This window comes from Trachemys scripta, chromosome 9 (genome assembly GCF_013100865.1).
Source record: "Trachemys scripta elegans isolate TJP31775 chromosome 9, CAS_Tse_1.0, whole genome shotgun sequence".
In the NCBI taxonomy this organism is placed as follows: domain Eukaryota; kingdom Metazoa; phylum Chordata; order Testudines; family Emydidae; genus Trachemys; species Trachemys scripta.
Genome location: NC_048306.1, coordinates 67,696,037 through 67,720,936, shown reverse-complemented (window position 1 = coordinate 67,720,936; position 24,900 = coordinate 67,696,037). Strand labels below are relative to the sequence as shown.

The 24,900-nt window shown below is 45.5% G+C and overlaps 1 protein-coding gene across 1 annotated transcript in view; it reads left to right on the top strand.

The window, feature by feature from the left end:
* The first annotated feature begins 22,492 nt into the window (after positions 1-22,492).
* The window catches only part of SERPINE2 (serpin family E member 2), a 39,817-nt gene continuing 37,409 nt past the window's right edge, over positions 22,493-24,900 (top strand). Inside the window, exon 1 of the mRNA XM_034781904.1 lies at positions 22,493-22,628. The gene's annotated coding sequence lies outside the window, so the exon portion shown is untranslated. The remainder of the gene's footprint in view (positions 22,629-24,900) is intronic.

The window sequence follows — 24,900 nt, the reverse complement described above, 5'->3', positions numbered from 1 at the left end:
GAATAGGGAGGTAGCTGTAACACTCCAGGTATACCAAGGGAAACATCGACTGCCAAAGCCAAAAAAGGAGTTAAAAGCAAAGCAGATGCCTTATCAAGAGCATATTTGCAGTTGGAGAAGGTGTGATTAGAGATGTTGTTGTCCTAGTGTATCTCATGATGCCATACTTGTCAATATCAGAAAACATGCTTAATAGCTTTCAGTTAGACACTGCAAATGCTGTTACGTTGCAAGCATTGCCCACTCAGTTGTGGGTGCTAAAGCTGTTTGCACAAATACAATAATTTAAATGGAGGTGAGACGAAAAGTGGGAAGTATCTGATGACACAAAAATGTTATGGTTTCAGTAGCACTCTAACTGGAGTTACTATGAGGAAATAGCAAGGGGAAAATGGCATGCTGCCATTTGCCACTAGATGAGCTGTGCACATGTGAATTCAAACAACAAACTGTAGCACCAGCATCAACTACATGGTATGGAGTACTATGAGCCAATGCTCCAGGGCAAGCCCACCCCTCTCCTTCTCAAGAAACCAGAGGGAATAGTGACAGTGAATTGGGGAGTGTTGGGCATCACATTGCAGCGATGTAATTGTGGGTGTGGTGAGCAAGAACTGAAAGTAGAGTATCTCCATATATATGTTTTCCCCAATTCAACACCCCAGCAGCAACTAGTATACATAAGACAAAGCCCCAAATATCAGTATTGTCCCTAAAAAATCAGGACATCTGATTACCCTATGGTGATGTATAGCAGTTATTGAATCTAAAAAAAGTGGAGTTGTCCCCTCCTTAGCTGTTACCACAGACTGCAAATCAGTCTTCACAGGTTAAGATGCTGTTGTATCTCAGAAAATAAGGACAATAAACCACAGTTTAGCTTGATATTACATCTCTACCCCGATATAACGCGACCCGATATAACATGAATTCGGATATAACGTGGTAAAGCAGCACTCCCGGGGGGCGGGGCTGCGCACTCTGGCAGATCAAAGCAAATTCGATATAACGCGGTTTCACTTATAACACAGTAAGATTTTTGGGCTCCAGAGGACAGCGTTATATCGGGGTAGAGGTGTATTAAATAATTTCCTTCAAGAATGGGATTTAGATCATAAACCATTTAGTACATTATTCTCTCAATCCAATGGATTTAAAAGCAGTTCAGCAATGATAAAAACAAAAAAAGACCCTTATTTGGTCTTTTACACTGAGAGCAATACATCTAATCACTTGCTTAACCCTTGAAGGGCAGAACACTAAGAACCAAATTATCCACATCATTTTAGCTGTTGCATCACAAAGTGGTGCAAGGAGATGTCAAGCTTAACTAGATGCAAGAGAGATCAAGCTAAAACCTTTTTATGAAACAGAAGAAAAGCACATCCCACGCCTGAGAGAAGCTGAGTAACAGAATGCAGGAGAGAATGGAAACCTGGAATGGTATTGTAGCTTCATAAAGCACTCAGATCACATCATGTGGAGACAGTAGAAGGCAAAATATATCAGAGCAATAGAAAAAGAACCCAAATACTCCTAAGCTCTAGAGAAGTCACACAGAACATGACTGAAGAGTTAGACACAGAAGAATGTAGGTTGGCATTTAGTCCCACAATAAAAGGTTTTTTTTTAAGTGAAGAGTCCTATTGAGTAGCAAAGAAAGAAAACAGGTTAGATAAGGGACCTACTGTGCGCTGTAACAATTATGAAGGACAGCATGATAAGCAAAATCTCTTAAAATACAGAAAGGAAAATAAAATGTAATTGACACAAAATATAACATAAAAGGCCTTTGAAGAAACAGCAAACAATAATGACAGGAGATGGAATAATAGGAATTTTACTGTAAGAACTAAGGTTAGCTAATTAGTTGGCATGGAGGAACTGAATGGATTTATAACTGTCATAGAGAAGATGGAGCACCAACAGAAATAGACAGTAGATAGCAATGCTAGTCTAGTTTTGAGTTAACTGATCAATTAAACTCTTATCAAGGAAAAGTGGTCAAGGCTATGTCAGGGTTAGCTAACCTATGTAGGGGTAACATCTGCTGGAGTAAAGCTGAAATAGCCACCTTCAGTGCCAGCTATCACTCCTATCCTGGCATAAGGAGTGTGTACGGGTGGGTGGGTAGGTGGGGGCAGGGTTAGGGGCAGACTAGGGGTATGTAAGGACAAGAGGGGGCATGGTGTAACGGAGCTCCTTTACACCTGGTTCACCACTGGCATAACACCAGTTGTGGACATTAGAGTGTCAGGGGTTCAGGGGACAGCAGCTGGCTTCCTGCAGCCATCACTGGTCACTACATCAGACAGCAGCATGGACCTAATGGAGAATCAAGGCCATAGCATTTATCAAGATATTGGTATTAGTAAATTTGTACTTCAAGGATATTTGATACTGGCTGAGTAACCTGTGTGGTGCTTGGCAAGACATTAACAGCCTGTTTGACCCAAAGAAGAAACTGTTTTAGCAACATAAATGGTCTGGAATCAGAAACACCAACATTTGGTACTCTCTGCATGCCTCTGAAAGGGCAAATTTATTTTAAAGGATTTAATTTTCTTGGACTGAATATTACTGTTTCTTTAGATCTGATCCTTACAGGGTACATAATTCTTGAGAGCTTCAAAAGTCACTCAGACACAAATAGAACACTTCTCATGGCATAACTATCTAGAGGCAGAGCAGCCCAAATCTGAGGGAAATATTAATTTTTGACTTTTTTCATACCAGAAAAATGCAGGAAATATACCAAACTGCTCCACCTCTGCAACTTCCCAATATTCATCATGAGAAAGGCCCATGTGAGGCTTTTTAGTTAACTCTAAACAAAAGAGATGGTTGGGATATGTAAAAAAGATGGGAGACATGCTAAGCAAGCATTGAATTGGTTACTTGAGGAAGAAAAGAAAGCGAGGAAAGCCAAGGAAGAACTGACAGAAGACAATGACAGAGGATATTGAATGCACTGGCATTACCTGGGAAATACCACAACTAGCAAGTGAACGTACTCAGTGAAGGAACTGGACTACCCAATGTCTGACACTGGAGGAGCTAAGGCCTAAGGTAAGGTAAACAAGAGATAATCCAAATATATCACAACAATTAGAGAGATGAGTACAAAATATAGCAAACTCTGTCCATCCAAATTTAAGATGCCTTTACGTGTAAAGCTAATTCTGATGGTAATATAACTACCATGCGAAAAGACAGTGGGGTGCAACATGTTAAATGCTGGTCATATGTGAACATGCAGGTGAACCTGGAAGGATGGCTAATAAGAACATAGTAACTAGCGCTGGTCAAAAAGTATGTTTTGCAAAAAATTGATACAAAAATCAGATCTGAACATTTTCAGATTTTCCCTGCCCCAGTTTTTTTCTTTTTCCATTTGTTTCTAACTATGACTAAAAATAGAGCAGCTCAGGCAGAACAAAGAATCAAGCCTGAGTTTTTTAAAGGATGTGTTGTATAAGTAAGTGAACAACAATCAGTGGCAAAAAGAGTTTGAAATTTTTATCAATAGTTCATCTTGAATAAACTAGCTTATATGTTGTGCACTTTCCTCTTTAAGGACCTAATTCAAACTCCTTCGAAAGGTTTCCCTTGATCCCTTAAGTAGGATCAGGTCCCAAATGATTCACTGGCATTTTTATTTCGCTACACTATCTGGTCCAAATCCAGAGTCCTTGCTCACTGTTTTACTCATTCCTTACTCAGATAAAAATCTCATTGAATTCAAAGGTTTTTTTCCATGGTGTTTCATTTTTCATGTGTTAGAGCACTGTAACGTTCAGGAAGATGAATTCCCAGAACAGCACTGTTTTCATTTGTGTGTCTCAGATTTAATATTCAGTAACATTTTTCCTTTATTGCAGATGTCTTGTATGTCTTTAGGGCAGTGAGTCATTTTAGTAGTGGCACTGAACTAGATTTATTCATTTTAAATGGCAAAAAAATACTTTCCCAAATGTGAAAATATCACTGAGAAGAATTAAGACACAATTGGCTTCAACTGGATGGCTGCCCTAACTTAAATCACATGTGAAAAAGCTTTGTTAAACAGTTTTGTTCTGCTTCTCTTTGTCAGCTATTTTCTTTACTTTCTTTGGTTCTTTTCCTTTATTTGCTCCTTTTCTGTCTCTGTTTTGGACAGAAGGATGGTCTTGCAGTTAAGGCACTACTCTGGGACTCAGAAGATCTGCAGTCTGTTTCCAGCTCTGCTACAGAGTTCCTGTGTAACCTTGGGCAAGTCATTTAACCTCTCTCTAGCTCAGTTCCTCATGGTAAAATGGGAATAATATTGCCTTGCCTCACGAGGGTACAGTAAAGATATATCCATTAATGTTTGTGATGTACACAACTATTAAGGTGATGGGGGTCATATAAATAGAGATACTTACTGTTAAGACATTTAAGGTATTTTACATTAATACTAATGTTGCATTTTTTTCAGCTTTCACGCTGTATGTGTAACTCAGAGCATGTGCCACAGCTGTTTCCTTAAGAGCGATGCAGTGATCATTCGAGCATGCTGTCTTCATGCTGTTCCATTGTTGCTTGCAGTGTAGTTGTAGCCATGTTTGTTCTACGATATTAGAGAGGCAAGGTGGGTGAGGGGACCAATTTCTGTTGGTGAAAAAGACAAGCTTTTTACCCAGAGCTCTTCTTCAGGTCTCTTCTTCATGCTGTTCAGGCAGCTCAGTGCCTAAATTTTCATCTCCTAAATCCTAGTGGAGTGTGTTGTCACTAGGCTACCTAGCTTGGGCAGCTTTTCTTCATTTCACCCTCTGGACTGCTTAGAATTACTCTTTCAGCAGTGAAGTTCATGCCTGGTAAGGCACAGCTCCCCAGTGGATATTGCCATCTCCGGGTTCACCAGAAAGTCTGACCCTTTCTCTTCAACATTATTTATCTTTTTGTCACCTCTAGGCTAAACTATTGCAATTCACTTCTGATTGGATTCCCTTGTAAATGATCACAAAGGGTGGAATAGGTGCAGCATGTGACTGTTTATTTGCTCCTTAGCATGGAGCTGAGAAAATCATAAATGCTCACTTTCTATGGCTTCCACTGGCTGCCAATAAGCCAAAGGATTCAACTCAAGAATTTACAGATCTATGTATAACCCTTAACATAATCTAGGCCTAACATACTATAATGAATATTTTGCCCTATATAATAACACTTAATAATAGTTTGGTGCTTTGATGATGAAATGGTCTAAGCACTAATTATTTTTTGTAATATTCCTATGATATAGTGTGACAGACCCAGACCAGTGGGGTATAGGAGTCTGGTAGAGGGCAAATATACTGGTCACTGGATGAGTAGTTTTCTGTTCCCTGAGTGACCAGAGCAGGGGCTGCACTAGAGTAATCAGGAACCTGCTAGAACCAGTTAAGGCAGGCAGGCTAATTAGGACACCTGGAGCCAATTAAGAAGAAGCTGCTAGAATCAATTAAGGCAGGCTAATCAGGGCACCTGGGTTTTAAAAGGAGCTCAGTTCAGTTTGTGGTGTGAGTGTGAGGAGCTGGGAGCGAGAGGTACAAGAAGCTGAGAGTGAGAGGGTGTGCTGCTGCTGGAGGACAGAAGAGTACAAGCGTTATGAGAAACCAGGAGGAAGGTCTTGTGGTGAGAATAAGGAAGGTGTTTGGAGGAGGCCATGGGGAAGTAGCTCAGGGAGTTGTAGCTGTCATGCAGCAATTACAGGAGGCACTATAGACAGTTGCAGTCCTCAGGGCCCTGGGCTGGAACCCGGAGTGGAGGGTGGGCCTGGGTTCCCCCCAAACCTCCCAATTGACCTGGACTGTGGGTTCTTCCAGAGGGGAAGGTCTCTGGGCTGTTCCCCAACCCACATGGTGAATCTCTGAGGCAGGAAAATCGGCCAATAAGCGCAGGACCCACCAAGATAGAGGAGGAACTTTGTCACAAAATTAGCTCTGGTTGTACAGATGGGGAAGCTGAAACATAAAGAGACTAGGTGGATTGCATGTAGTCAGCCAAGAATTCTGTGGCAGAGCTGGTAGTATAATACAGGAGCTCTTGATTCCTAGTCCTGTACTCAACCTACTAGGTCACTCTGTCTCTTCCCCTGTGTCTGTACAAAGCAGTTGAGATTGGCCAGGCTCCTTTGCTCTCCATCATGTGGTCTGTCTGAAGTGAGCCAGGGACAAGACCTTCTTGCTGTCAGGACTCAAGGCCCAGCTTTTTAAAGCTTATTTAGGCATTGCTCCACCTAGCATTGCAAGGCCTAGGACCCAGATCCTCAAAAGTATTTAGCTGCGTAACTCCATTGATTTTATGAGTATTAGGCACCTAAATACTTTCGAGGATCTGGCCTCAATGACTTAGATGGCTAAGTCCCATTTTCAGGAGTAACTTAGGCATTTAGAAACCTAAATCTCATTGTATGGGATTTAGACCCCTACATTCCAGATCATCAAAGGTATTTAGGCACCTAACTCCCCCAGTTAGACATCTAAATACCATTGGAGGATCTGGGCCTAAGTGCCTGAGTTTCTTTTGATAATGGAACTTAGCCATCTAAGTGCAATGCTGAGCTGCAGCAGCAAATTCACATGGCTATGATGTAGCCATGATGGTGCATAGAATGGACTTCATCTTGAACAGTCCTCGTAAGTCTTTTTCCTTCAGCAAGAGTCAGTGTGGGAGGATTNTTTTTTTTTTGCAGCTCTTCCAGCACTAGCTGTAGTTGGTCAGTAAGGCTATATCATCCATGTACTCAGGATCCTCTAAAGATTAATCTTAACTTTCAGACCTACTTTGGCCTCAATCAGCTTTGTCCTAAGATAGTCTATTAGAACATTAAATAGCACAGGTGAGAAAATGCATCCCTAGTATATTCTTGAGTCTTCTGAAAACCAATCTAATGCAACAATGTTGGTCCTCACACAGCTAAATGTACCATGGTACAGTTCCTCTACTAGCCGCACACTAAGTCCTCCAGCACCTCATACTGGGTAGAAGTATCCACATTACTGAGTCAAAAGCATCTGCAGTCTATAAACGCAATGTTAACTTTCTTTTGTCGGTTTACAGTCACATTCTGCAGAGCCTACATAACATGGATTGTAGATCGACCTGTACAGAAACCACACTGGTTGTTTTTCATTTCTGGGTTGAGATAGTATTTCAGTTGGTTCAATAATAAGATCATAAACCCCTTCCCTGAGTCTCACAGCAGTATTATTCCCCTATAATTTGAGCAATCTGATTCTTCTCCTTTTATTAGAAAAAAGGGATGATGCAGCCCCTTTTCCAGCCTTCTGGAATGTGGCTGCTTTCCCAAACTTTTAAGATAGGGTTACCATACATCTGGATTTTCCCGGACATGTCCGGCTTTTTGGGCCTCAAATCCCCGGCCGGGGGGAAATCCCAAAAAGCCAAACTTGTCCCGGAAAATTGGGACATGCCGGGCCGGCAGTGTGGGGCCGGGGGCCGGCGGTGCTGGGCGGGCCGGCAGTGCTGGGCGGGCCGGCGGTGCTCGGCTGGGGGCTGGCCCAGGGCCGGCACCCCAGGGCCCGAGCCGACCCAGGCTAGAGACGCTGGGGGGGCCAGACTGGGCCGCGCCTCCTCCCCTCACCTCCTGCCCCTTACCTGCTTCCTGCTTCAGGCTTCCCGCGAATCAAATGTTCGCGGGAAGCAGGGGAGGGGGCGGAGTTGGGGCATGGGCGGGGCTGGGGGCGGGGCCGGGGCCCCATGGAGTGTCCTCTTTTTGGACACTCAAAATATGGTAACCCTATTTAAGACAACTCAATGAAGCCAGTGAACTAAATCTGGACCTCCATTCTTTAGCAGTTTTGACGAAATATTGTCAAGACCATTTATCATTTTGTAACTATTTGACCTCAAGCATCATTTCCTGTACTGTCACTGACCAGTTTTCTGCTGGGTTCATTTCTGGATTAAACTGTAGTTTACATCTTGATTGGGGTCTGTTCCATTAATTAATAAAAATGCTCATGCCAACGCTTAAGTTGTGTTTCAATATATTGGCAGTATTTACCATTTTTGTTCTTAACTGGTGGAAGCTGTGAGAATGTATCATAGAACTGAAGGGACCTCGAGAGGTCATCTAGCCCAGTCCCCTGCACTTGTGGTAGGACAAAGTATTTTCTAGACCATTACTGACAGGTGTTGTCTAACCCAGTGATTTTCAAACTGTGAGTTGCAACCTAGTACTGGGTCGAGGAATGTAAGGCACTGGGTCGTGGGCAATGGGAGCTGGGGAGAGGGGCGATGCCAGTGGGTGAGAGACGCGCGAAGCCGCTTGTGCACCTCCACCTAGGAGCCGGATCTGCTGCTGGCTGCTTCCAGGGCGCAGCGCAGTCCACAGTGCCAAGACAGGCAGGAAGCCCGCCTTAGCACCTCCACTGTGCCGCTGACTGGAAGCCGCCTGTGGTAAGCCTGTGCCCCAACCCTGCACCTCAATCCCCTGTCCCAGCCCTGAGCCCCCCAAACCCAGAGCCCCTTCCTGCACTCCAAACCCCTCACCCCTGGCTCCAGCCCAGAGCCTGCACCCCCACCCCAGAGCCCTGACCCCTCCTCCACCCCAACCCCCTGTCCCAGCCCAGAGCCCCCTCCCACACCCGGAACCCCTCATTCCCATTCCTCACCCCCACAGCTCAATGCTCTGTCCAAGCCCTGAGCCTCTCCCACATCCCACACCCTTCATCTCCAGCTCCACTGGGTCGTAGTCATCAACAATTTTCTTCCGATGAGTCACCAAAAAAAAGTTTTTAAATCATTAGTCTAACCTGTTCTTAAAAATTTCTGATGATGGAGATTCCACAACCTTCCTAGGCAATTTACTCAAGTGCTTAACCACTCTGACAGTTAAGAAGTTTTTCCTAATGTCCAACCTAACCTCCCTTGCTGCAGTTTAAGCCCATTGCTTCTTATCTTATCCTCAGAGGTTAAGAAAAACTATTTTTCTTCGTCCTCCTTGTAACAACCTTTTATGTACTTGAAAACTGTTATCATGTCTCCTTTCAGTCTTCTCTTTTCCAGACTAAACAAACCCAATTTTTTCAATCTTCCCTCATAGGTCATGTTTTCTAGACCTCTAATCATTTTTGTGACTCTTCTCTAGACTCTCTCCAATTTGTCATCTTCCTTCCTGAAATGTGGTGCCCAGAACTGGACATAATACTCCAGTTGAGGCCTAATCAGCAAAGAGTAGAGTAGAAGAATTACTTCTCATGTCTTGCTTACAATATTCCTGCTAATACATCCCAGAAGGATGTTCGCTTTTTTTGCAGCAGCGTTACACTGTTGACTCATATTTAGCTTGTGGTCCACTATGACTCCCAGATCCTTTTCTGCAGCACTCCTTCCTAGGCAGTCATTTCCAGGGACGATGAGAGTGGGGGTGTTGCCAGCACAGGTGTGCTTGAGGACAGCAACAGTGGGTTCGTTGCCCGGTGTGCTTCGCGTCAATAAACACACCAGGTGGAGAAGCAAACAAAGTTTATTTGGGATCCCAAAGCGGTGCAAGGAGACTGGCAAGTCTCAAATCAAGCACATTAACAGGAACAGTTTTTCTTCTTTTATACATTTTGCAGTTAAGCCTCACCCCCCACCTTTCCCCTCTAGCCCTCCCTTTCTCCCCCCCATTCCTCCCTCTACCCCTCCCGTCCCTGGTAATAGTTAAGTCATTCTTGGCAGCTATAAGCCTAGCTTGTTAGTAACTTCTTTAAACCGTTATCTTGTCCTTTTTCCCTTCAGCCAGAAACATGCAGGCCTCATTATTACTGCTTGAGCAGGGGGTTGCACACAGATAACTGGTTGCTTACATATTCCAATTGCACCTGGCTTTTGAGGTTGATTAGAGTTTAAACATGGAAGGATAGAGTTTGGTTCACTTAGGCTTAGTGCAGGAAGGCTTCATTGACACTTTGTGGCCTTCCACCCTCCCGAGTTACCTAGGGTTATGCCTAGTGACGTCAACAGGGGGGAAGCCGGTACAAATTACCAGGGCCCGGCGGTCCGGAAGGGGGCCTGGGGCCCAGCTTCCCCCCTCTCGTTGGCCCTGTTTATCTGGTCTGCCCTTGCTGGGGGGCCCAAAAAAATTTTTTCACCAGGGGCCGAACCTGCTCTCGGCGGCCCTGGTCATTTCCCATTTTGTATGTGTGCAACTGATTGTTCCTTTCTAAATGGAGTACTTTGCATTTCTCCTTATTGAATTTCATCCTATTTATTCAGCAGCACACTCCAGTTTGTCCAGATCAATTTGAATTTTAATCCTATCCTCCAAAGCACTTGCAACCCCTCCCAGATTGGTATTGTCCGCAAACTTTATAAGTGTACTCTGTATGCAATTGTCTAAATTACTGATGAAGATATTTAACAGACCCGGACCCAGAACTGATCCCTGCGGGATCCCACTCGTTATGCCCTTCCAGCATGACTGTGAACCACTAATAACTACTCTCAGAATGGTTTTCCAACCAGTTTTGCACCCACCTTATAGTAGCTCCATCTATGTTGCATTTCCCTAGTTTGTTTATGAGAAGGTCATTTAAGACCGTATCAAAAGCTTTACTAAAGTCTAGATATACCACATCTATCGCTTTCTCCCATGCACAAGGCTTGTTACCCTGTCAAAGAAAGCTATCAGGTTGGTTTGACATAATTTGTTTTTGACAAATCCATGCTGACTGTTACTTATCACCTTATTACCTTCTAGATGTCTGCAAATTGATTGCTTAATTATTTGTTCCATTACCTTTCCAGGTACAAAAGTTAAGCTGACTGGTGTGACGGGGTCAGGCCAGACAGCTACAGGAGAGTGCTGTTAAACTGATAAGAACAGATTTTAAAATTTTATTAAAGCTAATGTAAAAAAAATTATATAATACATAGGTTGGGAAAAAAGTGTCTGTACATCTGGGTATAGTGCTTAGATTATCCACAAATATAAAGTTAGTTTTTAAAATTCATATTATACATAGAGTACATAATCAGAAATTACCCAAATTTAGGTGAATAGATTTAACAATACAGTTTAGATATTAGAATGCGAATAATTGGGTACATCGCTCACGAAAAATTGTAAGGAGATTTGGTTGTAGAAAGCAAAATATATCAATGAGAGGAGATTGTCCCGCAGTAATTGAAAATTAGGTTGCTTGTCCATTTAGATAATACAATCCATGAGGAAAGTATTTCAGTTACTTTCCTGACTGCACTTCTCATCGGCACTTCAGCTCATCCCTCCTGGTATTGCCGATGTCCAGTGATGTATTCTATGTAGATGTCCCTCGACCACCTGATGGCATCTGACACCATGAGTTGCTGCATCAGCCGAGCCTAGCGTTGACTGATTCCACATTCTCTCAGCACTCGCTCATTACTGGGGTCCCATGTGCCCAAGGCTCTGACAATCACTGCATGTGTCTGGACCTTACTCTCAAGATTTTGTCCAGAGGGCATATTTCTCCACCTTTCGAGCTCGGGCATTGTGGAAGGCCAGGGTCCTGTTCTTGAATGGCACTGTGATGTCCGTCATGATGATCTTCTTCCTGTCCCCGTTGGTGATGACAATGTCCGGTCGCAGTTGGCTGTTGGTTCCAGGGATGGCGGAGTTTACGGCAACCTTTCCCATGGGTGGCGGGATGGCTTTGGCCAGGAGATCTTGGATGGCATTGTGTCGCAGCTGCCAAGCTCTCAAATGGGGCTTGCAGCTACACAGGATGTGGGGTAGCATCTCATTGGTGTAGCCACACTTCCTGCATTGGGAGGAGGGATAGCTCAGTGATTTGAGCATTGGCCTGCTAAACCCAGGGTTGTGAATTCAGTCCTTAAGGGGTCCACTTAGGCATCTGGGGCAAAATCAGTACTTGGTCCTGCTAGTGAAGGCAGGGGACTGGACTCACTAACCTTTCAGGGTCCCTTCCAGTTCTATGAGATAGGTATATCTCCATATATCATCATTATTGCTTGTCTCGATTCCCAGGGCGGATGGCTCCGTTCAGTGGGACACAGTTGAGCCGGACCCTGTGGATGAACCTCCAGTCGGCAAATCGGGTGAAGCTGCCCCCAGGGAGGAAGTGGTTGCTGGCATCCCACTTGCACGTCACCTCGAACACTTTGCCCTGGTCTGGTTTCCGTTTCAGATTTTCCACATATTGGCAGTGGATGGCATCCTTCAGGGTCCTCTCCAGCATGGTTCTAGCTCTTCGAGTGATGATAGTGCGATCTGTAGTCTTCACCTCTGGCACCAGGACTCCCAGCTCCTAGCATTCCTCGCACCACATCCATTGGCAGCCAATACACTTCTCCAGTCATCACGTAGTATTGCGGGCACAAGTCCAGAGCAAAGCAAAGTCTCCCCCATCTCTTCCAAATTCACCTTCCAGCGAGCCACTCAGGTAGGTGGCGACATCTTGTTGGAAGAGGTCCTGGCGATTCGCTTCTTGACAGCATCCTGCAGAGCACTTTCTCTTGATGTTCCTCACCTTGGTGTCTGGGCACGTCAGAAGTTGGAAGACGTGAGTGATCACAGCAATGTCACACAGATCACCCATTCGAGGGATGTTGGCGCCACCCTGCGTGTGCGAGAGTACACCGGTTCATTGCTGGCCCTCTGGGGAAGAAACATCCACTTCTTTACCAGCTGCCAGCTGGTGCTGTCTGCCTAGTTCAGAGGTACCTTCGCCCTCAGCAGATTCCCTCAGGATGAATGAGATACGGGGGATCAGGAAGGTGTTCAAGGCGTTGATCTTCTGCCATGGTGCCAGTAGGGAGGAGTCGATCCTGGCCACATCTCATAGGATCTCTGTGATGGTATCCTCAAGTGTCTGCTGGATGCGGAAACCCGTCGGCGTGCCGAGATGTTAGTATGCCTGTCCGTCCTCGAGGAAGATCCAGGGTTCACCCTGGATCTGAAAAGATGTCGCCTGGACCGAATCCCTTCTACTGCCATCAATATGAAGGGATGCACACTTCTTGGCACTGAAGCGGAGTCCCATCCATTTGGCAGCCTGGCTCGTGATGTCAAGCATTTGTTGGAGACTCTCAGGGCTGTCTGCAATCAGGACCAGATTGTCTGTATAGGCCGGGATATTCTCTCTGTGGTCATATAGATTGAAACAGCCTAGACCGCTAGAGATCGCTTGAATGAGCGGCTCCATGGCTAAGTTGAAAACGATGGGGCTCAGGGGGCAGCCTTGCTTCATGCCACTATGGATAGGAATTTCAGGTGTCTCTCCTTCCATGGAGCCTACATACAATTCCCAGACCAGTTGGAGAAAATTTTCAGTCATCCTGAACTCTTGCAGCATGGCAAAAATGTGCTGGTGGGGCATCGATCCAAAAGCATTAGCCAGGTCGAGCCATGCTATGGCACATTGCCTCCATGCCCTCCTGACTGTGTGGGTGGCAGACTGAAGGACAAAGTTGTGTTCGTAACAGCCTTCACACAACATGAAGCCTTTCTAGATGGAGCTGATGGCTCCTCTGTTCACCGACCAGTTAAGTGAAGTTAAGAGGGAAGGTACTGTACATCTGGGGTCAGGCTTGAGTTATGACTTTCAAGTACATCCACTCTGCATCGTGCCTCTTTTTTTCTCTCCCATAATCTGTTGGTACCATTTGGAATCCAACATTGTTTTTTCATTCTCCTTAGTCTCAGTTGTTCTCCTAAGGTCCGAGAAGAGTGCTGGAAGGCAGATATATAAGTCCCAGGATAAACAGGTCCCTTTTCTCTTGGTAGCTGAACAGGGGTTACTCTAGGTTAATTAGGACATCTGGGGCCAATCAAGGGCCTGCCAGAATCTGTTAAAAGTCTCCCCTCTGGGCAGATAGGGGCGTGCGATAAGATCTGAGGGAGGAAGGCCAGCTACTGGAGAGCTGGGCAGTGCAGACACTGACAAGCATTAGGAGAGAAGCCACACAGGTACAGAGGTGAAGGGCAGGAGAATCCCTGCCCAACAGGGTGGATGGCCCTTCTGGGCCCCATAGGTCTGAGGGAAGAGACCCTGCCAGAGGGGAGAGACTGAACCAGGTGTCTGGTCTGTTGCCACCATGCCCGGAAGGGCTACCAGAGACTGAGAGGCTCCCCTTCCCTCTCCCCATCAGGGAGGCCAGGAGGAACTCTGCACCAACAAGGTGTGGACAGTAAACGCAGAGGCATGGGGAAAATTCTGAGGGAAAAGAATACCCCAGCCTGCTGCTAAATGGAAGCACAGGAGCCACTGAGGTGGAGAGGAAGCTTTGTCACACTGGTCTATAATTCCCCGGGTTGTCCTCATTTCCCTTTTTTATAGATTGGTACTATATTTGCCCTTTTTCCAGTCTTCTGGAATCTCTTCTGTCTTCCATGACTTTTCAAAGATAATCGCCAATGGCTTAGATAGCTCTTCAGTCAGCTCCTTGAGTATTCTAGGATGCATTTCATCAGGCCCTGGTGATTTGAAGACACCTAATTTGTCCAAGTAATTTTTAATTTGTTCTTTCCCCATTTTAGCCTCTTCTGATGCTACCTCATTTTCACTGGAATTCACTATGTTAGATGACCAATCACCACCAACCTTCTTAGTGAAAACCGAAACAAAGAAGTCATAAAGCACCTGTGCTATTTCCACATTTTCTGATATTATTTCCCCACCCTCATTGAGTAATGGTCCTACCCTGTCCTTTGTCTTCCTCTTGCTTCTAATGTATTTGTAGAATGTTTTCTTGTTATCCTTTACGTCTCTAGCTAGTTTGATATCGTTTTGTGCCTTGGCCTTTCTAATTTTGTCCCTACATACTTGTGTTGTTTGTTTATTTTCATCCTTTGTAATTTGACCGAGTTTCCACTTTTTGTAGGACTCTTTTTTTTTTTTTTTTAGATCATTGAAGATATCTTAGTTAAGCCAGAGTGGTTTCTTGCCATACTTCGTAGCTTTCCTATGCAGTGGGATAGTTTGCTCTTGTGCGCTTAATAATGTCTCTCTGAAAAACTGCCAACTGTCTTCTATTGTTTTTCCCCTTACACTTCCCATAGGATCTTACCTACCAACTCCCTGAGTTTGCTAAAGTATGCCTTCTTGAAATCCATTGTTTTTATTTTGCTGTTCTTCCTCCTACCATTCCTTAGAATCATGAACTCTATTATTTCATGTCTCAAATATACATTTCTGGTCATGTCTTTCATAGGCTTCCTTAATGCAATGAGCCATACTATTCTACCGTTGATTACAATCGTTCTGACAGCCCCTCTTGACTGCTTGTTCAAGACATTTTTTTCCTCTATTGCCCATTTCCTCCTCTCTTCACTGACTTGACTCTGACTTGCAAGTGCATCCATTCTGTACTGTGCCCCTTTTTTTCTCTCCCATAATCTGATGGTACCATTTGGAATCCAACACTGTTTTTTCATTCTCCTTTGTCTCAGTTGTTCTCCATCAACTCTGTGATAGAATCCAGAAACAAACTCCTTTCTACAATAGACAGCTGGTCATCCAATGTGGAATATTTGTTGCAAATCACTACCACATAACTATTATAGATTGCTGTTGAAGTATTTTGATGCAATAAATACCCATCTCTGGAATTAAGGTGGAAGTGGCCTATTCTCAACAGTTGACAAGAAGGGGTGAATACCAAGGGAGGGAAAATTACTTTTGTAGTGCTACCAAGGCCAGTAGGCCACTTCCACTTTAATTGAATTGGCTCGTTAGCACTGACCCCCCCACACTTGGTAAGGCAACTTCCATCTTTTCATGTGCTATAATATATATTCCACTTACTGTATTTTTCACTCCATGCATCTGATGAAGTGGGTTTTAGCCCACGAAAGCTTTTGCCCAAATAAATTTGTTAGTTTCTAAGATGCCACAAGGACTCCTCAGTCTGTATCAGCAAAAACAACAACACGGCTACCACTCTGAAACCTGTCACACAAGATGGACAGTTTCAGGTTTGAAGCAGCGCCTATATCTGATTGAGCCATAAAAATCTTCTGAAAAGGGACTAAGCTTCTTTTAAATGTACCCTCACCTCAATTATATACACATATTCTGCTAATAACCCATTAATGGATCTCAACCTATTTCGGGAAACCACTGTTTAGTAACGGATCTCCTGTTATGCACTGATCCTTGGCTATGCCAAACACAGATGAGACAATTAGCCTTCAAAAAACCTAGGGGATATTGCTCACTCCAGCTTTGTATTGAGTATGAACCCTAAAAAAGCAAAGATTCTTATCTCTGTTAACATAATTCTTATTGCTGTGTTCAGGTGTCCCACACTGGTGTTTTCATTTACAGGACTATTATAACCCATATCACTAATACATTCTAGTTAGATTGCTTCAGATAAATAAGAACTTAGCTGATAAGTGATGTTATCTGATTCCTGTCAATGAGTAAAAGCATAGCAGCTAACAGTCCACTGTGCTTACAGATTAAGAGACAGAGTGGGAAACCTTTAAATCTTATTCTCATCCAAAACTCAGCCAAATGGTTTGGGGTCAAATCCTGGTCTCATGTACTCCAGTGTAAATCAGAGAAACTCCATTCAAGTTAAGGTACCCCATGAGTGATGGATTTGGCCTCAGATTGGATTACTTGGTGTTAGGTTTTATTTATGTTTAAATAGCTGCTGTGTGTATACATATATAGTATATTTTGTCAGTAGTCTGGAATATGTTATTCTCAACCAGTGGTTCATGTCTCTGGGGAGTCATGTAGGCAATTAGGGGGTTGCGAGGTACTGAAAATTTTATTACAGTCTAAAGGAAAGAAAATCTCACTCCCCCACTTCCTGCACACATTCTCTTCAAATTCAAGTATTCTCTATCAATGTCTCAAAACGCACATAAATAAATTAGAGAGGCTTCTCATTATAATCACTGATACTTTTTGACTTTTACTTTTATAGAAAATGCAAGGGGGTTGAAACATTTTTGACTTTGAATAAAGAATTGGCACCTGAAAAGGTTCAGCAACACTGATTTAAACCTTTTATCCTCAGCAGATGGCAGCATTCATAGGTACCAAAAAGTAAGCATTCTCCAAAATTAGGTAGTGGACAGACACTGTCTGTCAAAACTACACCCTATCTGATCAGTTTTAGACTTACTTGTATTTAAATCAGTTTTCCCATATTACTTTGATTTTTTTCTGTTTTGAATTTGATAACATGTCAGATATTTCCATCATGACAAGATATTTTGCTATAAGTGAAATAGAAATTGCTGACATTTTTCTGTAGCCTTATTAGTGTCTGTATGTGACTTTAACCTGTCCCTTCAAAATAGCTTTGTCAGATGAGACCTAATCAAGTATAGCCTTGTAACATATTAGATATGAGTATGAAGTTTTCTTTTATATACATATGTGCACCAAAATTTAATATAAACATAAGTACCTTCATATGAATGAATTCAAATAGTAACAAGCCATATATTCAATTCAGACCTATGTACAAATTCAGGGTGAAATCCCCTCATCCTTACTAAGGCAAAACTTCTGTTGAAGTCACTGGAGTCTTTTGACTAAGTAAGGACCTCAGGATTGGGCTCATTAATTTTAGCCTACATACAAAATCAGTTAGTGCTAATACACAATAACTAACAGTCGTGATGCATGATGTTTTCTTTAGATACCTGCACGTGTTAATAATTTACTTTACTTGACAAGAGGTACAAGTACAATTATAAAAGGCCATTAATTAATTAGAAAAATAGTGATTACTTATCTGGGCTAGAGGTGGCTGCCCTCTTCTACATGATCTTATACTGACAGTGCACCATGGCAACCAGAAAATGGAAGGAAGAAGGCTGCTTTCTGGCAGCATAATTCCAAGGCTTTGCTTACAGTGAGCTGGGAGCTGTGCTACCCAAACTGGGTTTTAAATACAACTGAAAACCATCTCAAGCTAATTTGGTGGAAACACTCTTGGTCATGTCAACATCTGTGTTTAAACTAGAAACAGACCTAGAGTGAAAAATTTGGATTCAGATCCAAACTTTGCCGATATTTAAACCTGGTTTGTCTTCAGAGAGTATGGGGTACTTGCTAGGGATCCACAGCTGGCCAGTCACTTAGTTCTGGTTCCCCCTCCTCCTTATTCCCAAAAGCTAAAACACATTAAAGTGTTACTGAAAATACATTCCTCATATTAGAGTTCCACATAGTTTTCACAGGGATGTTCAGTAATCATGAAAGGAAGGTGAAAGGGTCTGCATGATCACTCATAGAAGGAGCAGAATGCATCCATGAGACTATCTCTATATTAAAATTTGGTCCATATGAAGAAAGAGTTTGAGAATGTCAAACTACTTGAAATGCAAGGGTTTTTGCATTTTCCTCTAAATGGGTCCATTTTTGCAGAAAATGTCACTAAAGTATGCACATTTTGGAGGAGTGAAGAGCATTTCTGAGTGAAAATAAGCAAAAATGGGCTATGTTGGTGGTATTTGTATTGAAAACTTGCAAAAATACTCATTTGGGTTGATACTGCTAATAAAGCAAAACATTATGGAACATTCTGTCCCCAAATCCCAGTCCTTACTGCCTTTCCACTGGTTGCCCCCTCAGTTGTTCAGAGAGGAGCATTTCAGAGAGGAGATTCTCCACAGTGCACACTGATACAGAGATTCTGAGCTGCTCCAGACTGTGGAACAGTCCATAAGCAGCCCTAAGGAGGCTGCGATAAATTAAAGCATCCTCTGGCGGTCCTAGTTTATGCTGGGTTGTATATTGGCTTCCAGAGCAATACAGAAACCCAAGGGCATAAGGATGGTTTAAAGCACCTTTGTTCCTCTCTTGCTGGGCTACATCTCCTTTGCTGTGCCTGTAAAATGAAAAACATTTTAACTTTCAAACAGCTCTAATGTGTAACCATGACTGCTGCACTCCACCAGACTCATACGATGCCTATTTGTTTAGCTTGCAAATGACCCAAGTGGTATTAACAGGGCTGTCAGGATCCTCAGGGCTGTCAGCCAATGTTAAGATTAATGTACATTTCCCAGTATAATACTTCCTCCTTGTCACAGTGCCATAGATGCCATCAAAATGTAAGGGAAGGGCCAAAGCCCCCTCAAACCAGGAAATTAGCCAGATCCAGGCAGTAACAGTAGCACCTGTGACAGAGAACACATGAGACTGAACACACACACCCAGGGTGAGTGTCTTAGCCTGACAAAGTGTATGTGTGAGACAAGGTGACTGAGGTAATATCTTTTATTAGACCAACTTCTGTTGGTGAGAGAGACAAGCTTTGGAGCTTACACAGAGCTCTTCTTCAGGTCTATTTTCAAACTCTGTGCAAACTCAAAAGCTTGTCTCTCTCACCAACTGAAGTTGGTCCAATAAAAAAATATTACCTCACCCACTGTCTCTCTAATAACCTGGGACTGACATGACTACAGCAACTCTGCATACAAAGTGTATGTGTGTTTGCTTTATTCACTGCTGGACGAAAAGTTTTGGGAGGGGAAATGATAATATTACCTGCAAATAAAGTAAGGGAGTTAATAAGACAAGAGGGGAACAGTTGGGAACAAGCCAGGACCGAGGAGGATTCTCTGAGGCTAGAGATGGGGGAATTTAGGACAGGAGTGGAGTGACTGCACACAGGTGTGAGGGGAAGAAGTCTATAGGGTTTCCAGTGCCAGGGCGAGGGGAGTGAGGCACTTGCCTCAGGCGCATAAAGCTGAGGGGCGCACAAAGCGGCGGAGAAAAAAAAAAAAAGCCGTTGGCATGGAGATATTTATAACCCGGGTGATCACCCCCCCCCGCCCCAGCCCCACCTGCTGCCCCCGCGCCTCACCGGATTGTCCCTGGCCGCGACTTGTTCCCCCCCCCCCCCCCCCACCCGCCTTCCCTAGCTGGAGAGCAAAAAGTCGCTGTCTCTCCCCTACAGCTCCATGCTGCCTCCCTGCAGCAACTGCTGCCGCAGGGTCCTAGTGCCCCCCATCTCCACTGCCAGGGCAGACTGACTCTGAGCCTGCCATTCCCCCTCAGACCCTTTCATTTTCCAGTGGGTCCCTCCACCAGCACAGGGGGACCCCCCGCCCGCAGTCACTGCTCCTGCCCCATGCTGGGCAAGGAGTCAGCCTCATCCCCAGTGAGGCTACAGTCAGGGGCAACAGCAGGGGAGGAGGCGCATGCAGCACCCTCCGGCACCCACCATGGGGGAGGTAAGGGAGATTCCTGGACCTGAGAGGGGCCCTAGGAGCACATGCAGTGACAGTGGTGGGGGTGACTGTGCTGCTGGGGGGGGCAGGAAAGGGGGACTCCTCCTCTAGAGGTCACTGCTGCCGGCAGGGAAAGGGCTAGGGGGAGTCCTCCTCTCTGGCCACTATCCTGGAGCAGCCTGCCTGTACCCCAAACTCATCCCCAGCCCTGCCCCACCCCAGACCCCACACCCCCAGTCAGAACTTTCACCCCCCCCACACTGCACCCTCAACCCTCTGCCCGAGCCCTGAGCCCCTTCAGCACCCCAAACACCTTATCCCCAGTCGCAAACAGAGCCCTCACCCCCCACACTCCTACTCTTGCCTTGAGCCACTCCTACACCTCAAACCTCCCATTCCCAGCCCCAGACAGAGCCCTCACCCCTACTCTCACCCTGAGCCCCTCCCACGCTCCAAACCCCTCATCTGCAGCCACAACTCACAGCCCTCACCCCTGCACCCCCATCCCTCTGCACCCCTCCCATCCCCAAACTCCCTCCCAGAACCTGCACCCTCTCCCATCCCCAAACTCCCTCCCAAAGCCTGCACTCCAATCCCCTGCCCCAGCCTAGGGCCTGCACCCCAGAGCTCCTCCCTCACCCAAACTCCCTCCCAGAGCTTGGGCAGGTGGGGGGGGGGGGCAGAGTTTGGATGGGGGCGGGTTCTGGGCACCACCAAAATTTCTACAAACCTGCCACCCCTGATCCTGCCCTGCAAACCTGAACTCCCAGCATTCTCAGGACACATGCTGATATCCAGCACCTCCCTCCCCTGTGAGTCCCTCTCTGGATTGGAACTGGACTGGAACCAAAGACCATCTTGGAAGCAACATTACTAGCCCAAGCACTCAAAAATCATGAGTTAGACCCCCCAAAATCACAGGCTCTACCGCCGCCGCTTCATTCATTCTTCAGCGGCAGGCCCTTCCCTCCGAGAGGGACTGAGGGACCTGCCACCGAATTGCCACCAAAGAGCCGGCCCTGAGGGAGGGTGCAATTTTATATTCTTGCCTCAGGTGCAAAAATACCTAGTTATGGCTCTGAGGGTTTCTCAACCGGGCAAAAGGGGAGAGTATTTTGGGTTGGGGTTCTCCCATGTAGGTGGAGTGGTGAGTCTGAGATAAAGGTGGGTAACCTCTCACACAAGCAAGAAGGTGAAGAATGGAGAGGAGTTTGGAAAAGGTGAGTGGTTGCTTTCTCTGTCTGGTAAGGGTGGGGTATAGCAATGTCATGGGTAGGGAAGGAGAACAGGTTGGGGGCACTAATGAAGATTTTACCTCCTAAAGTTTCTTCATTTTATTAGAGTCTATTTTCAAACTTTTCCTAGCAACTGTAATGTAAGGGATTTTTTGAGTTTTAGTTTACAGAGCTCCCATATTGCCCATGTGCTTCAATCCCTCTGCTCTTTCTTGCTAGGGTTACCAGATGTCCCCTTTTTATAGGGACAGTCCCGATTTTGGGGTCTTTTTCTTATATAGGCAGCTATTACCCCGCACCCTGTCACGATTTTTCACACTTGCTGTCTGATCACCCTACTTCTTGCTCTACTGTAGAACTACAAACATGGGGGAACGGGTAGAGTTTGGAAAAGGGGTGGGCAAGGATATAGGGTTTTATATTCTGAAACCTGCTGCTCTTGGGTGGGTGTGGGTGCTTGCTGGCTGACTCCGCATCATGTTTCTATTTGGGAGATGTGAGCAGGGACCTTCACATTGGGTGTATGGATACCAAGTCCTTCCTCCAGGACAGACTGCAGCCCAGGAGCAGTGGTCAGGTGAGGTCAGACTGCAGCCTCCCCAGACCAGCAGTGATGGTCCCTGCTCCAGCTACCTCAAGCAAGGATTGAAGGTGATGGTATGTGTGTGTGGGGAGGAAGTTGTGGATTATCTTAATATGGCACTGGGAGAGGGGGGAGTTTGGGGCAAGCCACAAGGGGGCAGGCTGTTTCTGGGTGGCAAGGGAGGGTGGGGGAGAGAGTGGAATATGTTTATTGGAAGGGTTGGGGGGTCTCAGAAGTGATGTTTGCGAAGAGAACAGGAGTCAGGATCTGTCTCGGAAAGGAGGAGCCTGGCTCAGACGGGGTGAGGGTAATATGAGGGCCAGGTGTGGACCAGTGGAGACTGGGGGCGCGGTTTCCCTCAGAAGGGGCGGGGCTTGGGTAGGCGGAAGCGTTTCGGTTGGGGCGGGGGTGTCCGGGGAAAGGGGCGGGGTCTGGGCGGAGGGCGGGGTCTCAGTGGGGGTGGGGTCTGGCCGAGAGGGCAGGATTGGGGCGGGGCTCTGCTCGCGCCGCCCGCTCTCACCGGGCGGGCGGGGATAAATCCCAAGCGCGGCAGCGGCGGTGCTCAGTTGCTGAGGGGATTTAAAGGGACCGGAGCCGTCGCGCCGGAGCCTGGTCTGCGCACACCGGGCACTCGCAGCAAGGAGAGTAGGTGAGCGTCCCGCTCGGGGAGCCCCACCCCGGCCCTGGGGCAGCAGAGGCCCCACCCTTGCGTGAGTGCGTGGGCTCCGGACAGTGCCCGCTGCTAGCCTCGGGGCGGGCGCGGTCCTGCGCGGAGAGGCGGTTTTCTCGGTGCCCCGGGGTCGCGCTGAGCATGCTGCGGGGATCGTTACCCGCCTCCTGGCAGCCGGCGCCCCCCGTCCCCCGATTCCTGGGGTCCTGCGTCCCCTGAGCCCGCCGCCCCGGTGCGCGGTCCTGTTCTCCTCTGCCGGATCCCCATGGCCCCGGGAGGGGCTGCCCATCGCCTGCCTCCGGTGGGGGAATCTCTCTCCCCTCTCCCCCACTTCCTATCCCCCGTCACCGCCCCCTGCTGGTGCAAGGTGGCTGGCGCTAGGGTAGCGCCAGTGGGAGCCTTAGTGTAGACGAGGTTCTTACAGTTGCCAGTGCTTTTTGTCACCTCTGTGGCCTCACATGGGGGTGCTGGCACAGTTTTTATAGCGGGGGTGTTGAGAGCCACCATTGAACCAACTGTAAACCCTGTTATTGATGGAACCCACTGCACCCCAGCACCCCTAGTTCCAGCACCTATGGCCTCACAGTGACATAGGGGTAAAAGCACCAGCAGCCGCATGGGAGCTTTGTCTACTTTACACCCACTGTGGCCACTGTCAGTGTTGAAAACAGTGGAAAATTGCTTGTAGAGAGTCTCTGGTAAACACTGCTGAACATCTGTGTTGGTGCTAATATCAGAATAGTGACAGTAAGGAGGCTCATAAAAGACTATGGGCTTGATTCTGTTCTCACTGACTCCCAGTGGAACCCCACTAAAACCAATGGGGTTATATTGGTCTTAAACAGATGTAAGGACGAAGAGAATAGGACCCCTTTAGGAAAGGGCAAGAGAGGGAGCTATTGGATAAACACTTAGTACAAGCCACAATACAAAGCTGCATTGTAAGATTTGTACTGTGTCTTCAGAACACTATCATTGCCATTAAAGAAGCATTACAAAGTTAAAATAGAAAAATGAGAGCAGAGGTGTACTCTGAGGTACAAGCAGGAGGGAAACATATTTTTTTCTGATTATACTTGGAAATAGATGAGAATCTGAGCTGGAGATATGTGGGAAACTGTTCTAGTCTATCCGGATAACACTCTAATAAAATGATGTTTCAGTTAACCTATGGGTATACTGTATATGCCAAATGATACACTGGATAAAAACTGAATGCTCCCAAATGTGAGATTATTCTTTGGTACACTTTTAAAAAATCATTTTTGTCTAAAATATTTATCTGCATCTTCAATAACAATAATAATTTAAAAGCTTTTTTCTTTAAAAAAGAATTTAAAATTGAATCCATACAGCTGAAGTGTTGGGCAGCCACCTCTCTGATGGAGGCCAATAACCAACTGGTGCACAGGGGAAATCTTGGGCCAATAGCACAAGGACAAATCCTTAATCTTATGCAAAATGCCATGTGATCTTTATCCATGCAACAGACAAGACCTTTTATGTGTGTGGTTTTTGTTTTTAAAGATTTCTGACCACCTCTTCTGTATAGAGCTGTCCAAATTCTCCAGAGAAATTTTTGTTCAATTAATGTTTTGGGGAATAGGTGGAACGTCTTCTATTTGGCATATTTATTGATAAATATAAATAGTTTTGATGACTCCCACCCACACCAACTAACGAACTAAACTATATAGGAACAAATATTAACAAATGGGCTTTTAACAAAAGATTGAAGTCTGACTTACACTTTGAAAATATAAAGCACTATGCAAGTTCTAAGTATGTAGTTCAACTGAATAGATTATCCTGGTCTCCAAAGTCTCTTCCGCTGTTTTTAGTGCCACCCACTTGCATACATTGTTACATGTTAAGAAAACTGTAGCATGACTTGGGGTACTTCTTAATGCTTTATTTTTTTAAAAGTAGATGGTGTCTGCTTAGCTTTTGAACCAAACTTCCAGGAATCAGATGCCCTAAAATTAAATCACAAGGCCTAATGCTCTACACTTTCATGTGAGTTTAGTGCCTGATCTCACTCCCTGAACCAGAAGAGGCTACTTGTCCAACCCAGTGATGGACGGATTGGTCCGGATTGGCAGGGATGGTGTCCTTAGCCTCTGTTTACCAGAAGCTGGTAATGAGCAACAGGGAATTGATCACTTGTTGATTACCTGTTCTGTTCATTCCCTCTGGGGCACCTGGCATTGGCCACTATCGGAAGACAGGATACTGGGCTAGATGGACCTTT